This window comes from Agelaius phoeniceus, chromosome 27 (assembly GCF_051311805.1).
Source record: "Agelaius phoeniceus isolate bAgePho1 chromosome 27, bAgePho1.hap1, whole genome shotgun sequence".
Classification (NCBI taxonomy): domain Eukaryota; kingdom Metazoa; phylum Chordata; class Aves; order Passeriformes; family Icteridae; genus Agelaius; species Agelaius phoeniceus.
Window position 1 is genome coordinate 2059490 of NC_135291.1, and position 25762 is coordinate 2085251.

The following is a 25762-nucleotide window of genomic DNA, read 5'->3' on the forward strand; positions in this document are numbered from 1 at the left end:
CCAGAGCATCCGTAATTCTTTGTTCTTATTGCCTCATATTGTCCTAATCATAATTGTCCACATTTTTATTACTCTAATTATATTACTATTTTCATAACCATGTTATTACTATTGAACTTCTAAAATTTTAAAAGCAAGTGATTGGCGTTTTTCACAAGTACAACCCCCAGCTGAGGCAAGCAAATGGATTATAGCCAACAGAAATGATAAAGACTTGAAATTGGTCCTGAGGAAAGCACGGAAAGAAGTGCAACCCTGAACACAACCCCCCCATGGGGAACATCTACATTGTTATCCGTATATCCTTAAAGTTTGTTAATGTTTGTTAAAAATATAGTTATAGTATAAGTTCAAGTTTTGTTCAGCTAAGAACTGACAGTCAAAATAACATCTCAGTTTCCAGTACTGCTCCATAGAGCTCTCTCCTTGCAACCCTAATTGGGACCAAACTGAGGGAAGGGAGTGGATGCAATAAGGGTCATGGCAGAATGTCTCCAGAAGAAGGGAAAACCAGAGGTGGGAGGCGAGACTCGATTAGGAACTCCCTCCAGGAAAAACTCTCTTTGCATTCGCTTAGCACAAAAACCCCCTGTGGATGGCGAGGTGAGGAGGGCAGCCCGCACCAGACTCGCACTGGCAGCAACGCTGCTGCTCCCTCACTGCAAAGGGAGTGGAGGAAACACTTGTGAGAAGCGTGACTGTCCTTGGATAGAGGAGGTACAGAAAGTGCATTAATCAGAGTACACACAAACATGAATCCCAAATGTATCCATCACTCCCAGTTAACTGCCTGAAAAGAGGATAATAAAATATATTGGCTGGTGTGAAAAATGCCAAACACTTGTTTTTAAAATTTTAAAAGTTTAATAGTAATAAAATAGTTATAAAATAGTAATATAATTCAAATAATAAAAATTTGAACAATTGGGATTTAGGACAATATGAGGCAATAAAAACAAAGAGTTACAAACAGTCCAGGTACCTCTTTCTGGGCAAAATAAGCCCGAAAATGGACACTCGTTAACAGAGGATTAACCTTTAAAAACAGTAGCCTGTTGCATATTCATTCACCTCATCCATGATGCATCAATTCCATTCAAACACAGGATTCTGTCTGGTCAGTGTCAACTTCTTCCTCTTAATGACATTTTCAGGGCTGCACAAGGCAAGGCAGGAAGAAGTTCATTTATTCTGATAAGGGAGCAATAAATTCTCTGAAAGATTTAGGTGTCCTGTGGCTGCTATCCTGGTGGGAGTACCTCATTCCTTTCTATAAAAAATATCCCACATACATAGTTTCTATTTAAACATTATGTTTTGACCTGGAACTATATTTAACATACTAGTTTAAAAAAATTAATACAGCATCACTTTCTAACATAACACATACAATATTCATTTTAATATTTGCAAAAAGCCAATCATAAAATATGCATTTCTCACAGATGGCTAAAAATATTGCAAACCCCATCCAGAAGATGTCAGGAGAGTGTCCTATGAAAGAAAGATGGGTGTGTTTTAAACAAGAAAGTGAAACTAACTTAGAGTATATATTCAAAGAGAAAAATGTGCAACTGAAAAGACAAAGGGATAGAGAGGGACAAATATATGGAAAGAATATTTTAATTGATATGGTGGAAAAGATTACAAAATAATTTAATTTGATTGATTGTTGGGTGTGTGGGAGGAAGCACTTAAGTGAAATTTGGGCATGGGATGGTATCAGTTTAAGTCCCCTAGACATTTTAAAATGGATTACATCAGGAAAAAAACTGGTAGTACCCAAAAGAAGGGAAGGAGAGTGGAAGCTTAAATCAACAATAACAGGGGAAGAGTGTTGATCAAGAAAAGGGAAAATGTATACTATTGAAGTAGGAGAAACGCCATGAAAAAGATATCTGGCAGCAAATGATACACACACACCAGGTGGATCCCAGAAACTCCCCAGTCATATTGGTCAAGAGAAAAAACTGAAAGTCGATGTGTATACAGTCAAAAAGAAAAAAGGTTTAAGTGCTTAGGAGATTATACGAATCCTATATCCTATCCAAATATTTGAAACATATAACAAATCAAGATTCTAATTTCTGGGATTGTTTTGGTTTGAAAAGGAAGTGAGTTTTTTGAGTGTTTGGTGGTTAAACGGATAAGTGTTGAGATTTGAATATCGGCATTTGGTGTGGCTGCTGAGGATCTGGATTCGCTTCTGAGCACACAGGGGGTGAAAAGCAGAGAACCCTCAGGGGAAGCTCTTTAGTTGTGGTCTGTGGGAGAAGCCAGAGCTCTTCTGCCAGCTGCGGGCTGAGCGGGGCAGGGGAAGCCCCGGGCGAGGGAGGGCAGGGCTGGGGACAGAGAAGGGCAGCGAAGGCTTTGGCAAGATAGAAGGGCAGAGGAAGGCTGAGAGAGAGACAAAGAGCCTCTGCTTGTGCCTGTGTTCGTGCTCCTTTGAAATTTGATATCGTGCGCGGGCAGCAGGGCTGGCTGGGAAGGAGAAGGGGCGGGTGGGACAGCGAGGGTGCAGCGAGTTCTAGACAGGCAGAGCCTGAGGTTTGAACTCTTTTCTTAAATGATAGAAACTTTACAAATGCAGATTATTCTGAAGCTGAATGAGAAGAGAGATAGAGATGAAATGAAAAGCAATAGGCTGGTGTGATGAATGTGTGGGCAAGCGAAAGATATCTGAAGAGTTGAGAAGAATCCTAGGTGGGAGGAGATGATGAGTGGCCTTTGGCTGGACTTTTCTTGTATTGCCATGGACAGAACCATTTTCCTGTGACACAGAGACTGCATTTAGGGGGAGGAATGGCTCAGAGCCAAGAGAGTGCAGTGATGTTATGTGAAGGAGCAGCGTGAACAGAGGCAACGGGTGAGGAGGGTGGTGGTGCCCTCGATCTTCAGTGAAGAAGAAGATCTCTGTTCTCGAGACCCCTCGGCCCCAGGGGGTGAATTTGGAGGGGACAGGTGTCCCAAAAGTGAGAGACTGTGCTTTTTTGGAACTGGGCAAAGCATCCTTAAAAGGGGAACCCCAGAAGCAGCTTTGGTCCATGTACAGTGGTGAGAGCACTGGGCATGGAAGGAAGATGTCACGATGGCAAATGTTCTCTGGGCGGTGCCATGTGTGACATGGAAACACAAGAGGTTTCAACTGTGTTTCCTGGGGAAGCCTATGGTACAAGACAGACTCCTCTCCTCTTGATAAACTGAAAATTGATTATCTGAAAAATGATGATAGACTGAGAGTTAGTTATCTGAAGAGTAGTAACTGAATTGAGAATCCAAAGTTTTGTCTTACTGTAATGTGTTAGAAATTTAGTGGGGGGAGGAATAATATTTTAGAAAGTTTTCATTCTGAGTTCTGTGTGTGTTTCTCTTTTCATATAGTTGTAGGTTAATAAAGTTTTTTTCTTTATTCCTAAGCTAGAGCCTGCTTTGCTCTGTTTCTAATCACATCTCACAGTAGACACCAGAGAGAATATATTTTCATAAATCACCAGCATTGCACCAGCATCAAACCATGACAGGGATGCACCTAAAAATTTATTTTGGATCTGTGGTAACACAGCCAATGTGAAGTTACCAGAAGGGTGGAGCGAGAGTTGCACAACTGGAGCAGTAAATCCATCCTTTTCCTTACTGCCTAAGGATGCGAAATCAAACTCGGGAGTGCCGGCGTACGAGGATCTGGCCAGAGAGAAAAGGAGTTTAATTGGTGGAACCCAAAATTGGAACAGTGACGTTTGGACCCCAGAAAGGATTATAGATCCTTTTGGGCCGGCTCCCTGGGCCCAAGATGGACCCTGGGGCTGCAGAACCCCAGAGCTCACGCTCAGTCGAATCATCCGTCTGCAAGCAGGGCTTGAAATCGTGTCCGATCAAACAACTCTGACCATCAATCTCTCAAACCAGCAGCAACAGCAAACGCCATCAGTCATTTACCAGATCCAATTTGCAGTGGGCTACCTGCTCCCAGAGGAAGGAGGGATCTGTGGGAAATTTAATACTTCAGAATGCTTCCAAGAGATCAATGACCATAGTCATGTAATTAAAAACATTCCTCAAAATATTTGAAAAATTACCTATGTTGGAGCAAAACAATGGACCCCCTTGTTTGGAGACTCCGACTGGTGGGACAACTTGTTCACCTGGAATGGTAAATGGTGGAAGGAATTGGCCTTTGCAGTGTGTGCACCAGCAAGTGCAATATCACTGCCATGTGCAATTCCATGTCTAGGCCGGACAGTGACCAGCACTGTCCACAGCAGCATCGTGCTGCAAGGGAATGTGGAAGGGAAAAACGGTGAAAAAGTCATGTTAATGAAAGAACAGAGTGATCAGAATGCCAGAGATGTGCTTGAACAGCACGAGAAACTGAGAAAAGTAGAAATTGTACTTTAAAAGGTTGATGCAGGCTGGAAGCCTGATCAAATAGTTAGAAGGGGGAATTGTTAAAAATAGGTTAGAAAGTGTTGTAAATAGTTGATAGATGGTTAGGTATGTACTGTTTGTTTGATTATTATATTGTAAAAGTTATATTTCTTATAACTACTCGTTTTTATATATAAAGATATATTTATAAATATATTTATAAATATAAATATAAATTTATTTTATAGTATATAAAATATATTCTAGATATTTTATATATTATATATTATGATATATGTTATTTTATATATATAAAATATATATAATATATATTTATATCTATTAAATATATATATTAAATATATTAAGTATATGTATAAATATATATTTATAACTTCTCTTTTTATATTTAAAAGAGTAGTTATAAGAAATACGGTACTCAACGTACCACAACACACCTCAGTAAAGTTCACCGCCCCCCGAGCGAAACCAGCCAGCCTGGACAGAACTGTAACGGGCCAATCAAGCGCCTTAAACCTTCATGCAAATGAAGGATCCAAATCCAAAAAGAAACCAAGCCTAAGGGACAAAAAGCAGAATAAAAAAGGGGATTCAGACCGACTGAATCTGTGCTGCTCCGTCTGGAACATTCGGGACATCGCTGCTGAGCAGCCCCAGCGCCGGCGCTGCTCCATCCTCGACGGGAACGCTCCTGCTCGGCCCGGGGCCCCCTTGCTTTGGGCCTTGCTTTTATTATAATAAATGCTGAAATCACTTTAGCACCGGGAGCCTGCTCTCGTAATTAACAACACGAAATTCAGGATTCCCGGGGCACACGGAATTCAGGAATCCTGGGGTACACGAAATTAAGGATTCCCAGATCACACGAAGTTCAGGATTCCCGAGGCACAGGAGCGGACCCTGATCGGTCCCTCAGGGCTGAGCTCCGGCCGTGCCAGTGAATTCTCTCTGCAGGCACAGCCCGGCCGCCCTCCTCCCATGCCCAAGAGCCACAGAGAGACGCTGCCCCCAACCCCATCGTTTTCACCCGCCCCCATTCTCCCGGTACGTCTATCGTCCCCTCCCGGAGAAACTCCCAAAAACCAGAGGAGTTCCCCCTCCCCGCCTTCTCGAGCACTCGGCCATCAGAGCCTCTCAGCAACGCAATGGGAAAAACAATCCACAAGTAACAAGGAGAGAACAGAAAATCCCAATCCCCAAGAGGGCGGGGGTGGCTGCGGTTTTTGGGGGTTCCAGCGACACCCGGGGCGGGCTCAGTGCTCCGCAGCAGCGGGGGGGCCCCCAAACCACAGCCGGGTGTGAGAAACAAAGTTCACTCCTCGGAAATTGCCAACGTTTAATAGGGGCTATAAAAGGATTTTGGTGCTCGGTCAAAGAACGCACCCTTAACTTAACCCGTTGTTCTCCAGATCCGGTTCCAAGGCAGGGCTGCAAACACATTCCCGAGTTTAGACATTATTCAAACATTCCCGGGAGGTTTGGATGTTCCAGGAACTCTTGTTTGGTTTTAACCTCTGACTTGTCTGCAGGACATTCTGTAGATTAGGTCAATATATTTGATTTCTTCTCCTGGTTCCATCCTGTTGTTTCACACTCCCTGATAAATTCATAAATTCCTCTCACGTTTGTGTCACTGTCATCATCACCTGGAGAGGTTGGTCTGCAGATTTGAGAAACAAGAGAATTGTTTCACACCTGAGTCAGTTACACAAAAGCATTTTAACATTGCAGACTTGCTATTTTAACATTTAATATTTATCTATTCAATATTTGTCTATTTTTAATATTTTAAAGCTTGTGATATAATACCTATTTATTACCCCAGCATTAAATCAGTTACATGATGCACATTTAAACTGATCAGTTATATTGAACCAGTGAGCAGCTACACAGAATTATCAATAATCAATAATCAAGTACCAGAGCAAAGTACTTGTGAAAGTACTTTTTTGCAGAAGCCAATACAGAATGGCTGCAGCCCATGCAGAACTGCAGAAGCCAATGCAGAATGGCAGAAACCAATTATTAAATTGTCATTTATGACCTGGCTCTTCTGCAGGTACAGTAGAAAGCTGGAAGCTGCTGAGGGGATTCAGTCACCCCTGTCTCTGAGTGTCCCCAGAGTGTCCCTGAGTGTCCCCAGAGTGTCCCAGAGTGTCCCTGGATGTCCCTGAGTGTCCCCAGACTGTCCTAGCATGTCCCTGAGTGCCCCCAGAGTGTCCCTGAGTGTCCCCAGTGATGTCACCCCAGGAATTTCCATCAGGCTTTGGTACAATTTCAATGAAAATTCCCAGAAAATTCCCCAGATTTGTCTCAAATCCCATGTGGGGAGGGGAGAGGGGACAGGTGACAGCAGCCATGTCCCCAGTGGTGTCACTGCCACAATGACACTGCAGCAGTGATGTCACTGTCCTGAAGCAGCCTTGGGATGTCCTCGATGGCTTTTTGGCACCTCTTGGCCACCGCGCGGCTGCCGGGGCCACCGGGGCCACCGCGGCCACCACGGGGACTCAAGAGGAGGTCGTGGATGTCCCCAAGTGTCCCCAGCAGGTGATGCTTGAACAGGAGGGCACTGGCCTCCCACAGCTGCTCAGCCTTGGCCACTTTGGCCACCAAGGCCTCAGGGACATCAGGGGACACCTCCTTTTCCCCTCCAGGGCAACCTTGGTGTCCCTTAGCTGGGACTCCGTGTAACTGATAAACTCAGTGGCTTTGTCACCCGCGGCCACCAAGAGCTGCAGCGGCTCCAGGGCCACCTCTGCCCAATGTCCCCTCCTGATGGCCGCCCTCGCCTGCCTGGTGGCCACCACAGCCTCTCCCACAGCCTCGTTGGTGGCCGCCGCCACCTGGGCACCGTGCGCAGCCCCCGCTGAGGCCTCCTCATCCCTGTCCAGGGCCACCATCAGCTGCTGGGCAGTGGCTGCCAGGTTGTCCCCAGCTGTCCCCCTGCGGGTGGCCTTGTCCTGCTGGTGCCTGGCCCAGGCAAGGGCCGTGTCCTCGCAGGCATCGCGGAGCTTGGTGGCCTCCTCGAGCAGCTGCTTCCATCTCCCCTCGTGCGCAGCCACCAGCTCCCGCCAGGCGCTGCCCGCGGCTCTCACACCGGCCCAGGTGGCCCCCGGGGTGGCCCTGAGGGTGGCCAGGGCCTGGCCCAGGGAGGGGACACCAGGGTCACCCAGGGAGGTGACACCAGGGTGGTCCAGGGCCTTACGGAGGCTCCGGGTGAAGATCCTCAGGGCCGCGTGCAGCAGCTTTGGGGGCACACAGCGCCGCACACCCCGGCATGGCCCGGTCACAGTGGCTGTCACCTCAACCAGGGTGGCCACCATGGACACCAGAGCCCCCAGCAGCTGGGGAGGGGACAGGGGAAGTGTCAGGGACCTGGTGGCACTTGGGGCCTCCTGTGACGTCTTGAACTGTCCCCCTCAGGTGATCCTCGGCCCGGTGGGTGTTGGCCTCCCACAGCCACTCAGCCTCGGCCACCTTGGCCACCAAGTGTAGCATTGTGTGTTTTATACAGGTTTTGTTGTAAAATTGGTTATTTTTTATAAGTTGAGATTATGGTTTGACCCTCGGTTCCCCCCATGTTCCCCCCTCACAATGGTTTGTCCCTGAGTTGTTTGTCCCACCAAGTCCTCAGGGATATCAGGGGACTCCTCATTTGTCCTCTCCAGGGCAGCCTCAGTGTCCCCAGCCCTGCGCTGCAGCTCCCGGGGGAAGGCGGTGGCTCCGTCACACGCGGCCACCAAGCGCTCCAGCAGCCCCAGGGCCGCCTCCAGCCGCTGTCTCTCCATGGTGGCCCTTGTGGCCTCGCTGGCAGCCACCCCGGCCTCTCTGCTCTCCTGGGCTTCATGCCCGGCCACCACCTCGGCCCCCTCCTCCCTGCCCAGGGCCTGACCCAGCTCCACCATGTTTTCCTGAGCTGTCCCATCATGGGCAGCCTTGGCCTGCAGGTTCCTTGCCCAGGCAGTGGCAGTGGCCACCATGTTGGCCGCCTCGGTGGCCACCTCCCTGCAGGTGTTGCGGAGCTTGGTGGCTGCCCTGGCCAGGTCAGCCCAGCTGTTCACAAGCACAGACACCGACCGCTACCACTTGCTGGCCGCCATTGTCACACGGTTCCAAGTGGTCCATGGGGTCCTCTCACAGGCAGCCAGGGCCTGGCTCAAGAAGGTGACAGGGTCACCATCATCGGAAGTGACATTGCAGTGCCACCAGGTGTCATCAGTGCAATGCAGGGTGGCCCGGAGCTCCTCGGTGAAGTCCTCCAGGTCCCAGTACAGGCTCACCGTGGACATGGGCAGCAGCATCATCTCGTTCAGCCTGGGCAGGGTGGCCAGCAGCTCGCCCAGGGTGGCCACCACGGTGACCTGTGGCTGCAGCGGGACCGGGGACAGCTCCGGAGGGGACAGGGGAGGTGTCAGGGACCTGGTGGCACTTACGGCCTCCTGCGGTGGCCCCCTGCCCCCAAGGGGTCCCTTTTGTCCCCTCTGTCCCTTTGTCAGCCTCTTGTTTCCTCTGCCACCCCCTGCCCCTCCCCTCGTAGCCCCTCCTGACCCCTGCCCCTCTGCTGTCCCCTCTGCACCCCTGCCACCCCCCCTGTCCCCTCCATCCCCCATGGCCCCTCGCCCCCGGTCCCCTCTGTCCCCCTCTCTCCCCCCTGTCGCATCTCTTGGGGCTCCACGCTCACTGGGCACCCGGCTCTGGGGACGCTCCGGGGGTCGAACGAGCCGGTCCCGGCCCAGAAGTGGCCCCAGGAACGGAGCGCGGTAACGGCGGAGCCGCCTCAGGAGAACTCCGGAGAGGGGCGAGGAGGAGACGCCACGGGAAACGGAGAACGGGAACGGCCCCGGGCGGGGCGCGGGAGGGGCGGCAGCGACCGCGGTCAGCACCGGGAGCGGCGGGGGCGGGGGGGCGGTGAGGAGGGGCTGGGGGGGTTTGGGGGGGTGTGAGGGAGAAGGGGGGGGGTCCTGAGGAGATTTGGGGGTCCTGAGGTGTGAAAACGCCACTTATTTTTAAAATTTTAAAAGTTGAACAGTAATGAAATGGTTATAAAAATAGCAATATAATTAGAGTAATAAAAATTTGAACAAGAGTTACGGACGGTCCGGTTACCTCTTTCTGGGCAAAATAAGCCCGAAAAAGGACCCACGTTAACAGAGGATTAACCCTTAAAAGCAACAGCCTGTTGCATATTCATTCACCTCATCCATGATGCATCAATTCCATTCAAACACAGGATTCTGTCTGGTCAGTGTCAACTTCTTCCTCTGAATCCCGACTTCAGGGCTGAGCAAGGTGTGAAGAAGTTGGTTTCTTCTGATAATGGAGCAATAAATTCTCTTTCTCTGAAAGATTTAGGTGTCCTGTGGCTGCTATCTGGTGCGAGAACCTCATTCCTTTCTTAAAAAAAAAAAATCCCACATACATAGTTTCTATTTTAACTACAAAAGTTACCTTTTAACTACAAAACTACATTTACAATACTACTAAAATGTTAATACAGCACTACTAATCAATACAACATAATACATATAGTAAATATCTGCCTAGAGCCATAAAATTGGCACTTTTCACATCAGGGGACGTGGAGGGTGCTGAGGGGGTTTGGGGGTCCTGAGGGGGCGTGAGAGGGTTTAGGGGATCCTGAGGAGATTTGCGGGATTCTGAGGGGATTTAGGGGGATCTGAGGGGACTGGGGGCTCCTGAAGGAGAACTGGGGGCGCTCAGGGTTTCTGAGGGGATTTGGGGTTCGTGAGGGAGAACTGGGGGTTCTGAGAGAGAATTGGGGGTATCTGAGTGGATCTGAGGGCGTCTTGAGGGGATTTGTGGGTGATTTTGGGGGATTCTGAGGGAGTTTCGGGGGTTGTGAGAGGATTTGGGGGTCATGAGGGGATGTGAGAGAATATGAGGGCGCTGAGGGGATGTGAGGGGGTTTGGGGGATCTGAGGGAGAACTGGGGGGTCCAGAAGAGGTTTGAGGTGGATTTTGAGGGGTCGGAGGGTGAATTGAGGGTCCTGAGGGGATCTGGGAGGGGTCTTGAGGGGCTTTGGGTGGATTTTGGGTGGTTGTGAGGGAGAATTGGGGCTCCTGAGGGGGTTTGGGGATCCTGACGGCATTGGGGGGGGGGAGCTTGAGAGGGATTTGGGGGGGTCCTGAGGGAGAATTGGGGTCGTGAGGGGATTTGGGGGGGAATTTGAGGGGTCCTGAGGGATTTTGGGGAGATTTTAGGTGGTCCTTGACTGGATTTGGGGGTTTGTTACTGAATTTTGGGGGGGTCTGGGCTGATTTTGGGGTGATTTTGGGGGTCCCTGACCAGAGTTATGGGGGATTTGGGGTATTTTGGGGTCCCTTGATTTATTAAAAATATGGATATTGATCTAGTACTGATATCCAACTGTGATGGACAAAAACTCTCGAACAGTTTAAAGTTAGAAAGTGTAATTTATTGTGATACGGGATAGCTCCCAAATACACACTGCAATTTTCAGGTGATTACAGAGTCCTTTTATCTATACCAGCAGTGAATACCCAAAAGAAATGCATATTCACAACTCTGGTACATCCCAGTCTCTGCTTCCTATGGTAATTAGTTCAAAAGCTATTAACCATGCGTAGATTGTTCCTTGAAATGGATGGGTGGTCCCTTTCATGGAGAGGGGTCCCAAAATGAGGAAGTAAATGAAGTCTTCCTCGTTCTAGCCTTTCTACATTTTCAATGCAAATATGACAAATGAACCCTTGGTAGAACTCCCATTCCCCGTCTTCAACTGGTTTCAGAACAGAGGAGGCCACAATTGTCTTATGTTCCCGAACGCTAATTATCAGTTTCTATATTCTTCATTATAAACCCAGCTAAGCAAACATTGTGTTGACAAGCAATCAATTATTAGTTAACTACTAACTCCTAACTTCATCAAGGCCGACCCATTTATTTTGATTAACTCCAATAAAGCTTATCTCTAACTAAAATCTCAGTTCCTCTAAAATCCTTAAATTCTTTAAAGTTTATGTCTCACCAGAGCTCCGGGGCCCACCCCGGATCCCCACCCCGCACCCCCTGTGCCCCACGGCCGCCATGGGACCCTCCTGCCCGCGCTGCCGCTTCCTCTTTGCCGCCATTCCCCCATTTCCCCTTCCACATCCTCTCCCCTCCTATAGAATATAAATCCCAATATTTCTGGGTGGGACGTGCCCAGCCCCGTCTGACCCTTGCTGCTGGGCCAAAGGCGGCAGCTGTGATGTTTCACCTCAGAGACACCTTTGGCTGGCTGGATGCTGCAGCTGGGCACTCGGAACAAATCCAGGCATAGTAGGAGCTCAGTTTACCTCTGGTGGAAAAGGTTCAGGTGACGGTGAAGAGAAAGGAGAGGATTCTATCGTAGAGTTTTAATCCAGAGTTTTATTCCAGGATGACAGACCTCTGAATCTTGTAACAGCTCCCAACAGAATCCAGACCGCATGGTCCCGTCTCCTTTTAAGCCCGGGGACAGGGGGAGGGGAAGGGACAGGTAAGAGCCAACCAGGTGGGAGGAGGGGAAGGCTCAAGGGATAAAGGCGCTTGGACAGGCCAATGAGCCCGGACCTGAGGGGCATCTTTTGAACTTCTGCCAACTACATGACGCCCTTGCTGGAATGTTAAGATTGATGGGCAGCTCTTAGCAGGAGGGCAAAGGGGCAGGGGAAAGGTTGGCAAACCTGAGATGGCATCACACTGCAGCACAGTTTATACAACCTCACCTTGAGCTGGGAATCTTCCACTGCTAAACCGATTTCCAATGCCACTATCAAGTCTCATCCCAACAAAATAAAGTCTGCATCTTTTATTAATAACATATTTCTATACACTTTTTAGTTTCTGTCTCTATTTCGACATCCTTTATAATCGGAACCTTAAAAGGTTCCCCCTTTGCCCCAATTACCATCATTGCATCATCGCTCAGAGAGCAGTAACTGCTGCACCGTGGTCCGCTCAGCCCCAGAATCTACTAAAAACCAAATTTCCTGCCTGTGGGGTCCCACTCTCAATTTTATCAAGGGCTCCCTAGGTGTTCCGGACCCCAAACTGAAAATCCTCTGACACCCCTAATCCTCCTGAAACATCGTTTCATCCTTGACCTTGTTGGGGCAATTCTTTCAAATGTGTCCTTTTTCCTTGCAGTAGCAGCACTTGACGTCCTTTTTCTGGTTGTTCGAACCTTTTCGTTGGGAAGGATTTTCCTTCTTTGCTGGCGCCGTTTTCGCCAAGTCTCTGACCTGTTCCTGTTTCTGTGCTTCCCTTACTGCAGCCACCAGCACTTTCGCTGGAATCTTCTGCTTTTCTTCATCTCTTCTCATGTAGACCTTCTGGGCTTCCCGGAGCAATTCCTGCAGTTCCCTATCTTGCCGTCCATCTATCTTTTCTAATTGCTTTCTTATGTCTTCCCATGATTTCGCCATGATCTGAGTTTTCAGCAAAACCACTCCAATTGGAGAGTCAGAGTCCGTCCCGGAATGCATTCTCAGGCTCTTTCGAAGGCTTTCCAGCCATTCTGTGGGGGTTTCGTCCTTTCACTGACATTCCCTGAGTACTTTACTCCTATTTTATCCCTTTGGCACCACCTCCCTGATTCCATGTATTATCATATTTCTCAAATTTATAATTTTCTGTCTCCCTTCCTCTGTCTGGGCACTCCAGGACAGCTTTTGGTTCGGCCACCTCTGATCTCCCTGCTCCCCCTGGGGATTCTTGTTCTCCCAGTCCCTGATCGTGGCTTCTCTGATCACTTCTCTCTCCTCATTGTTGAACAGTGACCTCAGGATTGCATTGAGATCCTTGTATGTGTAGGTGCTGGTTCCTAGAAATTCATCCAGTGTTTCAGTCACCCCCAAAGGATCATCCATCAGTTTCCCCATTTCTTTCTTGAAAGCCCTCACATCCCTGGTGTCGATCAGCACATGTACAAAGCCAATAATTCCTGGAGCCGTCGGTACCTCCCGTAAAGGGAAGAGACCGGGCTTTCCTCCTCGTCATCACCGTCTCCAGTGGTTGCTCTCCTCGTTCTCTGCCTCGTTCAATGGGCCAGAGGAGAGCTGTGGCTTTCTTGGGGAAAAATACCCATTTCTCCCTGGTCTTGGGGAGGGTTGGTGGCTGGGGCTGCTCGCATGGGAGCGGAGGCGCCGTTGCCTGCCCACATGGGAGAGAAGGCGCCGTGGCCAGCGCCAGTGGGAGCAGCTGCACCAAAGCCTGTCCCTGCAATGCCTCTGGAGGCAACCTGGGCACCGGAGGTACCTGGGCTGGTGTGGGCTGGGGCGGAGGGACAAGGTAGGGGGGTGGAAGGTTGTCCAGTGGTTCCCACTCCTTGCCCCGGTTTGCCGAGTGTCTGAGAGCTCTGATCGGGTACAATCCCGAACGAGCGTACTTCCACATCTCGGCATACTCAATTTCCTCAAAGTCCTGCAGGTGGTGATTGACTACGTGGTTGTACAGGGATTCACACATCCACATCTCGAAAGTGCTGAACACTGGCCAAACCACATATTTCGCAATCTCCTTTCCCCCCCACTTTTCCATGCAAAACTGTATCATCCTTTCCTTGGATTTTCCCACTCTCCTGAGGCTGTCGTCCCAATGTTCTAACATCCATCCCAATGGGCTTTCCCTCAGGATTTCAGGCAGAACCTTGCTGGCATCTTGGGGAGGTTTTTCTTGGGGCTTTTTCTGGAACTTACTTTTTCCCAAGCCCATTTTCCCAATAAAACCGTTCGCTAATTTTCTCACCTTGTCTCCTTTAGCTGGGATGCTCAACGTGAGTCCCGAGTCTCCGTCTGATGTAGATTTCCTAAGTTTGCCAAACACCGCCAGTCTATTCAGCCACGCAGAGAAACGTTCCGCGGGTCTTTCGACTGGTCTCGAGCTCTCTTACCTGATTCTGCAGATCAGAAGGCAGATCGGCTCCTGAAATATTTCGGGAAGATCTTTTCCCCTTCCCAACCCAACTGTAATTGATTCCTTGAACTCCCTACGAGTCCCAGGCCCCACGTGTAATAAGAAAAAGCGCTCGCTTCCCCCTTGACCGACCACGTCCCTTGTGGGAGAGTGGAGCTGTGATCGTGGGGCCACACTCGCTTCATGATAGAATCACATCTCACACACGCGCTCGGTCACACCCCTCTCAACCACGTGGAACTCACATTTCCTTTCTCACGTGGATTCCTCGTGCACGCTGATTTTCTGGGTGAAAAAGAATAAAAGCACCACGGCCTCAGAGATCCCTCTTCGGATCATTCTGGGTTTCTGAGAGCTGGGCCCATTTTTATCCCTCTTTGGCTGTGGTTCTGCCTTCAGTTCAGTGTTTGATTGGTTTTGTGAACTCCCAATCCCATCAGACTGCTGAAATCAGCGGGGCGCCTCCTGACTGGAAAGGGGTCCCCGAACCCCAAATTCAAATCACGTTGGGGTCACCAGAATTGTTATAAATGATCAGTCAAAACCCAAATTATATATAAAAAAAAATCTTCCAAGAAATGGGCACAGAGGGGAAATAGAGAAGTTATATGCCCTATGTTTTTTTGACAAATACTATTTGGACCCTGTGATAACTTTGGAGTCCCCAAGAAGAAAAATTCGAATTTGTAGTAGACAGGGACAGAAAGAACATACCTGTTAAATATTCCAAAAAGTTATAGCGTAAGCAAAGACACTGTGAAAGTAACAGGAACAAAAGGAAAGAGTTTCACAATTCCTGTCATTAAAAGATGTGGTAATTGAAGAAGAAACTAAAATTTAGATGGAGAATGTCTTATTAGTGCCTGGGGCAGATAACAACTTATTAAGAAAAGACTTACAGGAAAAGAATAGAGGTTATATCACAAGAAAGAAAAATGACAACTAGAGTTTTAAAACTTAGCCAAGAAAATAAAGAAGAATTTAAAAGGAAGTTTGGGCTGGGAAGGAAATAGGAGAGGATTAGATATTGACCCCATAAGTGTCACAATTGAAAAAGGATTGTCCCATATGTGTACATCAGTACCCCAAATTTTTAGAAGGACAGGAAGGTTTAAAGCCAGTAATAGAAGAACTTAAAAAGAATGGGACATAAGTGCCTTGTATGTCTCCTCATAATACCCCTATTCTCCCAGTAAAGAAGCCAAATAGAAATTATCTTTTATTATCATGAGAAACTGAAGTTGAGGTTAAAAAGGTTACTATATAACTGTTACATTTTCTTGGGAAAAGAAAAAGATTAAGAGTATCAAAGAGGGAAATCAGAGAACTACTCAGATTATTGGGATATTGCAGATTATGGATTGATGGGTACACATAAGCAATAACATTTTTATATAGAAAATTAACAAAGGAAAATGATGTTAAATTAGAAGAGTTGAAGTTAAAACTAGCCTAAGTACCAGCTTTAAGCTTACCCTTGTTAGAAAAGCCCTTTTCATTTGTACATAAATGTAGAAAATGGAGTAGATCATAAAATTTTAATTCAGGAGTGGGAAGGAGTAAAGAGACCAGTAGCTTATTTATCAGAGATGTTAGACCCAGTAAGCCACAGCTGGCCAGTATGTATTTAAGCTATAACAGCTACTGCAATCCTAGTAAAAGGAAGTTGTAAGCTTACTTTTGGAAGTAAACTAGTTGTGTGTATACCTCGTACAGTCCAAGGTGTGTTGAATCAAAGAAAAGAGAAAAAGATAGGGAAAAGAAAAGAAAGTAAGAAGAGAAGAAAGAGAGAAGTTGAAGCAGGGGGCGGGGTAGTTAGCAGACTCTGGAATGTTAGAATGTAGAGTGATGATGTCTTGGTGCTGGAGGAGAACAGAAGTGTGAATGCGGTTTCTGCACAAAGGACAGGGAAGTGTCTTAACACATGGCTGTTATATGGTTATTCAATGCCGAACTGGGGTCTGGAAAAGGTTTATCAGAACGGGCCCTCCTTGAAGGGAAAAGAGGATAAGAAGGAAAAAAGGAAAAAAGAATGTCAGGAGCACCTGAGGACACCAAGTTTAGGGCTGTCAAGGCTGGGAGGTGTCTGACCACTCCTGTACGAGCTGCGGGGTCCTGAGTCCAGGATGGCAGCACTGGCCTAGGCAAGTTGGTAGAGAGAGAAAGAGAGAGAAGAGAGAGAGAGGGGGTGAAAGGGACCCAAGGCATGCCCCCAGGGTCCCCATGCCTGTGGCTGTCTGTCAGTTCTGCCCGGCTCCCTGGGGCAGGATCTGCCCTGGCTGGGGCCCTGCAGTAAAGTGGCAGCAGTGGGGGAAGGGTGAGGAACAGCACTGAAAGAAATGTGGTGAAAAAAGAAAGAAATGTGGTGGGAAAAAAAGGGAAAGAGGAGGATTTTTTTCTGAGGAATGGGTCTGTAAGGCTAAAACAGTTAAATGTTGCCCAAAAAGTAAAAAGCAATAGATGTGATTCATCTCGTGTTAAAATTGGCCTGGCCTTTCTTGTTTAACTAACTGTACCTCACAGAAAGAAGAATTTGCCTCTGCAGCTGTTAGCACAGCTGGACACAAGAAGAAGAGGCAGCTGTGGAGGAAGCTTTTAGCTAAACCCAGAAAGTTTTGAAGAAAGCCAATGGTAAAAGTTAATGCAGTATTGTCTTTCTTTTATCACTGTGCTATTAAGAATTCCTTTCCAGGTACTACTGAAGCAGCAATCTGAATCACAGAAAGAGGATGAATTCAAGCCAGCAGAATCAAAGGACTTGTGAAGGAATTTGAGGAATGGACTAACCATTGATACCAAACCAGGTGATACCAAATTGAATTTCAAACGGGGACTGGGTGGTAATGGTTTGGGAAAACCCAAATGATCCAAGAAATGTACAAAGAATAACACCTAATTAAGAAATAAGGCAAACTTTACATTACTGGTCTTAAGCACTGCCTGAATAAAACATCTCCCTGGGGAGGAATACTGCAGATAGAAGGATCAAGACTGTTTTAGTCAAAGAGTTCTTGTATTCTGACTTTAGCCTGTGAATTGTACAGGGAAGAAGGGAAATTACCATCTCCATTAGTACCATACTGTAAACTTTATTTGATTCATTCTGATACTGGACATGCTAGCTGGGTTATAGGTAAATGCTTGAATTGTGGGAATAATTAGTATTGTAGTTCACAAAATTTATGCTCTTATTGCAAAAAGTGTTAAAGTAATAGCTTTGTGGATGGGAATTGTTAGTGCCTTTTGAATGAGAGATAACCGAGGAACGGTGGGAAACCACAGTTAAGGCGTGTCAAAAACAATTTGCCTGGAAATTAGCTAAGAGAAAGTGACAAGGAAATAGAGGGCAAGACCAGATTGGCCTCTGTATTTGTCACCGAGAAGATCAAATACACCTGCTGTGGGTTGCAACCTCACAGACCTGGGAGGTGGGAGTATAAGCCATACTGGGCCTCTGTTATTCCTGTTTCTGGCACTCATTTGTTGTCTTTTCCCTTTTGGGATACCAGCAAGATCGTGTCACAAATACTATGGAAAGCATCACAGAACCCGTTTCTCATTTCAATGGCATCATTAGATTACAAGCTGCCCTCAGAATAACCAACCAGACAGCTCCAGCTCCTGACCTTCCTGCTGAGCAATCCACTGAAATGAGGAACACAACATTTCACCATGGGATGGGATCAGATCATCTGTTAACAGAAAAAAAGAGGACTTTGTGGAAAATTAAATGACTCAAACTGCTGTTGGCAAAAAGATTACAAAGGAAAAGTGCTGAAACAGATAACAAAGGAAACGAGAAAGCAGCTCATGTTCCACCCCAAACATGAAAAAGATGGGAATGGGACACGGTTTTATGGCTCCCTGGCAGACCATGGGTTAAACGAATGCTGTTTCTCCTCTGATGTGCTACAGCAACTCCGATCTTTTTACCGTGCTCCACACCTTGAGAGTGCAGCTCATTCAGCAGCTGAGCGAGGGGATGCAGGTGGCAGCCAGGCCTCCTGATCCAGAAACGGCTGCAGAAGGGCAGGGAATGAGGACACTGAGAATAATCCCAAAACCAAAGAAGACTCAGGAAGAAAAAACAGAGTCAATGAGTCAATCTGCTTGGAGATAGGGCCAGGGACTTGTAGAGAAGGAAGTAACAGGAGAAACCCTCAGTTTCAGAAAATGTTAGAAATCGACACGAACTGCTGCTCAGACAAAGTCCCGCTAGATTCCTGAACTTCCAGAACAAAGACTTAACAAAGCCGTGAATATCGGCTGTTCTACAAAAGTGGGGTTGCACATTAACGAGGACATGCAGTTGGTGGATCGGGAGGTCTGAACCTTCCAAGTACCTCAGCCAGTGGGCAAAGGGAGAGGGAGAAGCGGCCGGGAAAATGAGGATAAAAAGGAGGCTGCGAACTACAACAATGGCAGAGAGCGCACGGCAAATGCCCACGGCCTCTCCCTCTGCTCAGCAATAAAGTCACTTGTACAGGACTCCTCTGTCTCCTCTGGGCACAGAAACCTCCGGCCACGTCAATTTCCCCGCACAGCCCCGGGCACGGGGCAGCCGCCTCTGTCCCAGCCACAGCAACCGGGCCGAGCCAGCGCTGCTCCGGCAGCGGCTCCTGCCGAGGCAGCGGCCGCAAGGAGACCGCGGGCAGGGGGATGCCCGAGAGAGGCCCCGAGCCCCTGGGAAGCCTCTGCAGAGCCATGGAAGCGGCTCCTGGCGGCACCTGTGAGCCCGGGGGGGATCCTCGTGGAGCAGCCCGTTCCCGAGGGACCGTGTCCCGTGGGAGGGACCCCAGGCTGGAGCAGGACGAGGATTCCTGTCCCTGAGGGGAGGCTGTGACATGACCGGGCTCTGACCCCTGTCCCCTGCGCCTCTGGATGGGGAGAAGGGAGAGAATGCAGGATGGAGTTAAGCCCGGGAAGGAGAGAGAAGTGGGGGGAGGATATTTGCGTAGGAATTATTTCAGTTCTCATTCTCTTGCCCTGCTATGTTTGATAATAAATTCAATTAATTTCCCCAAGTCAAGTGTGAGAGGAATGATGGATTTTGTCCTTACACACAGGCTGTGGGTCTGCTGGTAGATCAAACCAGCACTCAGAGATAAAAGAAACAATGGGAAAGATTCCACTGATTGATGAATGGGAAAAGAGATTTGCTTTTACAAACAAACTTTAGGTTTGCTGATAAATGAAATTGAACATTGAAAGATGAAAGAAACAATGAGGGAAAACCCTAAATACCATAAGAATTAAAAAAATAGGGAGGGTTATACATTAGAGGGAAATCTTCAATATCAGGCCTATCGGAAAGCCTGAACCTCTCACATACCTCAGCCAATGGGGAAAGAGAGAAGGGAAATGCGGCCGGGAAACTGGAATAAAAAGGGAGGCTGCGTCCTCCAAAAATTGGAGAGACCCCAGGGGAATGCCCCATGGCCTCTCCCTCTATTCGAATAAAGTAAAAGGACTCCTCTGTCTCTTTTTTGGAAATAAACCTCTGATGTTTGTGGATTAATTTTCCTGACAAGTGTGTTGCGCCCGTCACCAGTGATTGAACTGTTCCAACCCTTACCCAGACCCTCGAGCCTTTCCTTACGTGCTCTGTTCCCTGCCCAGGGGGAAGAGGGAAGTGACAGAAAGGTTTTGGCCTCTCTCCAGCATCCCCTGCTCCGGCCTGGGCTCCTGCCGGGGCTGCAGGAGGGTCCCTCCTCCGTCCCGCACTCACCCCAGCTCCCAGCGCCCTCAGGGCCCGGTCACGCCGAGCTCCCGGCGGTTCGGGGCAGCAGCAGCGGCTCCTTGGCCTCCTACCCGGGCCGGGCCCAGCGCCAGCGCCGCGCCTCAGCCGCGGCTGCCGGGAAATGCCGGAGTTCGGGGAAAGGGAGACGAGGCCGTGCCGTGTGCAGAGCCCGCCCCTCGCTGCGATTGGCTGATTCTGCCGTCCCTTCTGGTTCTGGCCGCTGATTGGTCAGACCCGGGCTAAGCACGGCCCCCGATGTCGCCCTGAGGGCGCCCCTGGCTCGGCAGAGCCGCCATTATCGGAGCGTCCGTGCGGGCCCGGGAGGGGCGGCTGCGGCCGGAGCCTGGTGAGGCGGCGGCGGAGCTCGGAGGCGGCCCCAGCGCAGCCTCCGGGGACGGGGCAGCCCCCTCTGTCCCAGCCACAGGAACCGGGCCGAGCCAGCGCTGCTCCGGCAGCGGCTCCTGCCAAGGCAGCGGCGGCAAGGAGACCGCGGGCAGCCGCTCCCGCAGCGCCCTCACGCCAGCGGCAACACGCGCCGGACACGGCACAACGAACCCGCCTGAGCCCCCTGCCGCCCCCGAGGCCCGCAGCGAGCCCCGAGCCCCCGCACAACCCAGCGCGCCTCCCACCTGCGCTGTGGCCGCCTCCCAGCTCCGCCGCCGCCTCACCGGTGGGTCCCGGTCACCCCCTGGATGATCCCGGTCACTCCCAGTATGTTCAGAATCACTCCCGGTAGGATCGCAGTTGCCCCCAACACGGTCCCAGTGGTCCCAGTCGTGCCCTGTGTGGTTCCTTTCACTCTCAGTCCCTCTCAGTAAGAGCCCAGTGGGGCCCCAGATCACTTCAGTATGAGCCCAGTCACACCTTACCCGATGCCATTTGCCCCTGCTGTGGTCCCACTTGCTCCCAGTATAAGTCCAGTCACCTCCAGTACGATCCCAGTTACTCCCAGACACTCCCAGTAATATGCCAGTCACTCCAAGTGTGACCCCATCAGTCCCAGTATGATCCCAGTATGACCCCAGCATGGGCCAGCTGCTCCCAGTATGATCCCAGTTGCTCCCTGCATTATTCCACTTTCTCCTATTCACCCCTACTACAGATCTGATCACTCCCAGTATGATTCCAGTCAGTCCCAGGATGATCCAAACCATTCTCAGTCTATCCCAGTATATCTCAATTGTCCCCTGCATGCTCTGAGTTGCTCTCAGTGGCCCCCAGTGTGGTCCCAGTATATCCCAGAATGATCCCTGGTGCCCCAGTTCTGCTCCCAGTGGGTTCTTTTCCCAGTCTGTCCCAGTCTGTCCCAGTCCTTCCCCAGCAGCTGCTGCTGTTTCCCAGATTCTGCCCCCCCCCACCCCATTCCCAGGCATTGGGACCCCCCTGCACCCCCTTATCCTGCACCAACACCCCCTGCACCCCCTTATCCTGCACCAACACCCCCTGCACCCCCTTTCCCGGGTATCCTCCTCTCCCAGCCCCTGGATCCCCCGTTTCCGGGACCCTGGGGACCCCCGGGCCCCCATTCCCGGCCAGCCCGGGGCACCTCAGCCCCAGCCTCCCTTTGCTGGGAAACCCGGCCCGGGCACGGGGCTCTGCGGCCGCTCTGGGATTTATGATCCCCCAGAAGAAAGGGAGAGAACAGCAGAGGGAGGGAGAGAAGGAGATTGGGAATCAGGGCTCGGGTCCCAGCGCCCAGCCCTGCTCCGCCGGGGGTGGGACCCGCACCCGCAGGAAAAATTGGCTCCGCTGCTCCCGATGCTTGCCCGGCTTTGGGCCGAGCCCAGCGGGGTCCGGGGCAGAGTTTGAGCGCAGGGCCGGGAGCTCAGCACAGCCCGGCCCGGGGGTCCCACAGGGCGCGGCCCTGGAGGGTCCCAGACGGACCCCCGAGGGATCCAGAGGGGTGCCAGGAGGGGATCCAGGTGAATTCCCTGGAATTCTGGGGGCTCCTGGGGCTCCTGGGGAACCCAGGGTGTGCGACCAAAGGTGAGTGGGACCCCCCGAAACCGGGACCCCCCTGAACCGCAATTCCCGGGCGCCGGTAACCCTCTGAACTTCCATTTCCGGGCACCGGGAACCCTCTAAACCTCCATTCCCGGGCAGGGGAACCCCGTGAACCCCCATTTTGGGTCCTGTGAACCCCCTCAATCACCTTCTCCACCATGGGGACCCCCCTGTACGCCTTTATCTGGCACCGGGACCTCCCTGTACCCCCATTTCTGAGCAGGAAAACCCCCCTGAACGCCCGTTCCTGAGCACGCAGACCCCCTTGAGTGCCCATTTCTGGCCACCCAGACCCCCCTGAGCCCCCTTTGGCAGCACCGGGACCCCCTTGTTCGCCCTCATCTGGCACCAGGACCCCCTGAACCCTCATTTCTCGTCACCGGCACCCCCGGAACCCCCATTTTGGGGCACCGGGAACCCCTTGAACCCCGAATTCCGGGAAGGAAACTCCCCCTGAACCCGCATTCCTTGGCACGGAAACCCTCTGAACCCCAATATTTGGACACCGGGACGCCCCTGCCCCCCCTAATTCAGGACTGGGATCCCCCCGCACCCCCGTCACTGCTCTGGGACCCCCTGCACCCCCATTCCCGGCCTTCCCAGACCCCAGACCCGCCCTTTTCCTCGGCTTTTGCACCCCCAGATCTCCCAAATTTCTGAAATTTCTGAGTCCCCCCCGTTCTCCATTCCCAGCGCTTCCTGGAAGGGGTTCCAGGGGTTCCCCGAGGGTCCCCCGGGGTCCCAGGGGGTCTCAGCGAGAATCCAGTGGGATCCAGATGAATTCCCTGGAATTCCCCTTTTACCCGTCTTACTTTCACTTCTCCCAAGCTGCGTCCCCTTATCCACCCACCTCTCCCAGCCCCAGAGCCCCCTTTCCGTGACCCAGGGACCCCCTGGAGCCCCATTCCTGCCTTTCCCAGCTCCCAGACCCCACTGCCCTCAACACCGGGGACCCCTGGATCCCCTTTGGTGGGCACAGGGACCCCCTGGATCCCCCATCCCGCCTCTCCCAGTCCCTTCCTGGAACCTTGGACCCTTCCCGGTTCTCCCGGTTCCGCTTCCCAGCCCTTGGACGCCCCCAGACCGCCCAATCTCTGCGTGCCCCCAGTTCTCCACCCCCTGCGCGTCCTCTGGGGGGTCCTGGCAGGTCCCGGGGGGGTTCAGGGGAATTCCCAGGGTTTGCTCTGTCCCCTCTCCCTCCCCGCGCTGCCCCGGTCACTTTCGCGTCTCCCAAGCTGCGGCACCGGGACCCGCCCGGGGACCGGGGACTGCCCCGGCACCGGGACCCCCCTGAACAGCAATTCCTGGGCACGGGGACCCCCCGAACTTCCATTTCCAGGCGAACCCCCCTTCCTGGGCACAGAGACCGCCTTGAACGCTAATTTCGGGGCACTGGGAGCCTCCCTGTACCCCCTTCCCCAGCCCCGATAATCCCCGCACCCCCTTATCTGGAGCCTGGAACCCCCTGAACCCCAAATCCCGGGCATGGAAACCCCCCTGAACCCCCATTTCTGGGCACCGGGACCCCACTGCATCCCCTTATCTGGCACTGGGACCCCCTGAACCCCCATTCTCCTGCACCAGGACCCCCACGAGTCCCCCATTCCTGTGAATGGAAATCCTCTGCACCCCTTCCCCAGCATCGGATCCCAGCCAGACCATTATCTGGCACCGGGGCCCCCGTAAACCCTGAGTCCTGGGAAGGGACTCCCCCTGAACCCCCATTCTGGGGCACCGGAACCCCCGGAACCGCAATTTTCGGGCACTGGGAACCTCTAAACCTCCATTCCCGGGGAACCCTTCTGAACCCCTATTTTGGGTCCTGTGACCCCCCCCTCAATCCCCTTCCCCAGCATCGACACCCCCCTGTAGCCCCTCGTCTGGCACCGCCACCCCCCCGAGCCCCCATTCCTGAGCACACCGACCCCCTTGAGCGCCCATTTCCGGCCACCCCGACCCCCCTGTACCCCCTTAGGCAGCACCAGGACCCCCCATAACCCCCATTTCTGGTCACGGACGCCCCCGGAACCCACATTTTCGGGCACCGGGACGCCCCTGTCCCCCCTAATTCGGGACTGGGATCCCCCCGCACCCCCGTCACTGCTCTGGGACCCCCTGCACCCCCATTCCCGGCCATCCCGCCCTTCCCAGACCCCAGACCCGCCCTTTTCCTCGGCTTTTGCACCCCCAGACCTCCCAAATTTCTGCGTCTCCCCATTCTCCATTCCTGGCGCTTCCTGGAAGGGGTTCCAGGGGTTCCCCGAGGGTCTCCCGGGGGTCTCAGGGGGTCTCAGCGAGGATCCAGTGGGATCCAGATGAATTCCCTGGAATTCCCCTTTTCCCCGTCTCACTTTTCCGTCTCCCAAGCTGCGTCCCCGGGATCCGCCCGCCTCTCCCAGCCCCAGAGCCCCCTTTCCGTGACCCAGGGACCCCCTGGAGCCCCATTCCTGCCTTTCCCAGCTCCCAGACCCCACTGCCCTCAACACTGGAGACTCCTGGACCCCCTGGATCCCCCATCCTGCCTCTCCCAGTCCCTTCCTTGAACCTCGGACCCTTCCCGGTTCTCCCGGTTCCGCTTCCCAGCCCTTGGACGCCCCCAGACCGCCCAATCTCTGCGTGCCCCCAGTTCTCCACCCCCTGTGCGTCCTGCGGGGATGTCCTGGCAGGTCCCGGGGGGGTTCAGGGGAATTCCCAGGGTTTGCTCTGTCCCCTCTCCCTCCCCGCGCTGCCCCGGTCACTTTCGCGTCTCCCAAGCTGCGGCACCGGGACCGACCCGCCCGGGGACCGGGGACTGCCCCGGCACCGGGACCCCCCTGAACCGCAATTCCTGGGCACGGGGACCCCCGAACTTCCATTTCCGGGCGAACCCCCCTTCCTGGGCACAGAGACCGCCTTGAACGCTTTCGGGGCACTGGGAGCCTCCCTGTACCCCCTTCCCCAGCCAGCCCCGATAACTCCTGTACCCTCTTATCCAGCCCCAATGCCCCCCCAAACCCCCTGTCCCAGCCCTCCCCCTCTCAGACACCCCAGCCCCCGCTTTTCCTTGGCAGCGGCACCCCCTGCCTTCCCCAGCCCCTACCCACCACCTTCCTCAACACCGGGGGCCCGTGCACCCCCCTTTCCTGGGCACAGGGACCCCTTGGAACTCCCATTGCCCTCACCCTCCTTCCCTTGACCTGGGACCCCCTGAACCTCCGTTCCTGGGCATGGAGACCCCCCTGCACTCCCTAATGCGGGACTGGGACCCCTCCTGGACCCCACCTCACGTGTTCTGGGACCCCCTGCACCCCTCCCCGGCCCTCCCGCCCTTCCCGGACCCCAGACCCGCCCTTTTCTTTCCTTCACCTTTGCACCCCAGATCTCCCAAATTTCCCGATCCCCTCAGTTCTCCACTCCCGGCGCTTTTTTAAGGGGGTCCCAGGGGGTCCCAGGTGCTTCTCCGAGGGCTCCAGGGCGGTCGCAGCGGGGATCCAGAGGGATCCTGAGGGATTCTCTGGAATTCCCCCGTCCCCTCCCCCTCCCCGCCCTCCTCGGTCCCTTTCGCTTCCGCGTCCCAACCTGCGAGACCGGGATCTGCCCGGCGACCGGTGACGTCACTGAGCAATCGGGCTGCCGTTGGCAGAAAAGAAATAGCGGCGCCAATGGCGGGGCCGGAGGCGGCTCTGGGGGCGGTGCCAGTGTTGAGGCGGGGCCAGGGCTGTGGGCGGGGC

General features: G+C 52.1%; 2 long non-coding RNA genes across 5 annotated transcripts in view; both read right to left on the reverse strand.

Moving 5' to 3' along the window:
• Nucleotides 1-25760, reverse strand: part of LOC143695985 (uncharacterized) — a 30388-nt gene extending 4628 nt beyond the window's left edge. The window contains exons 1-2 of the long non-coding RNA XR_013185455.1: nucleotides 25398-25760; nucleotides 5770-6046 (exon numbers count right to left, since the gene is read on the reverse strand). This is a non-coding gene — a long non-coding RNA (uncharacterized LOC143695985). The remainder of the gene's footprint in view (nucleotides 1-5769; nucleotides 6047-25397) is intronic.
• LOC143695971 (uncharacterized) lies at nucleotides 9422-20230 on the reverse strand. 4 transcript variants are annotated; one of them, XR_013185438.1, is made up of 5 exons: nucleotides 19884-19898; nucleotides 14554-14777; nucleotides 14141-14291; nucleotides 11642-11854; nucleotides 9422-9783 (listed from the first exon to the last, which is right to left on the reverse strand). It is a non-coding gene; the product is annotated as an uncharacterized LOC143695971 (long non-coding RNA). The 4 variants fall into 4 exon arrangements; XR_013185437.1 differs by lacking the exons at nucleotides 9422-9783; nucleotides 19884-19898 and adding an exon at nucleotides 20037-20230 and having other exon boundaries at nucleotides 10805-11854; XR_013185439.1 differs by lacking the exons at nucleotides 9422-9783; nucleotides 19884-19898 and adding an exon at nucleotides 20037-20215 and having other exon boundaries at nucleotides 10805-11854; nucleotides 14554-14593.
• Nucleotides 25761-25762: the final 2 nt, after the last annotated feature.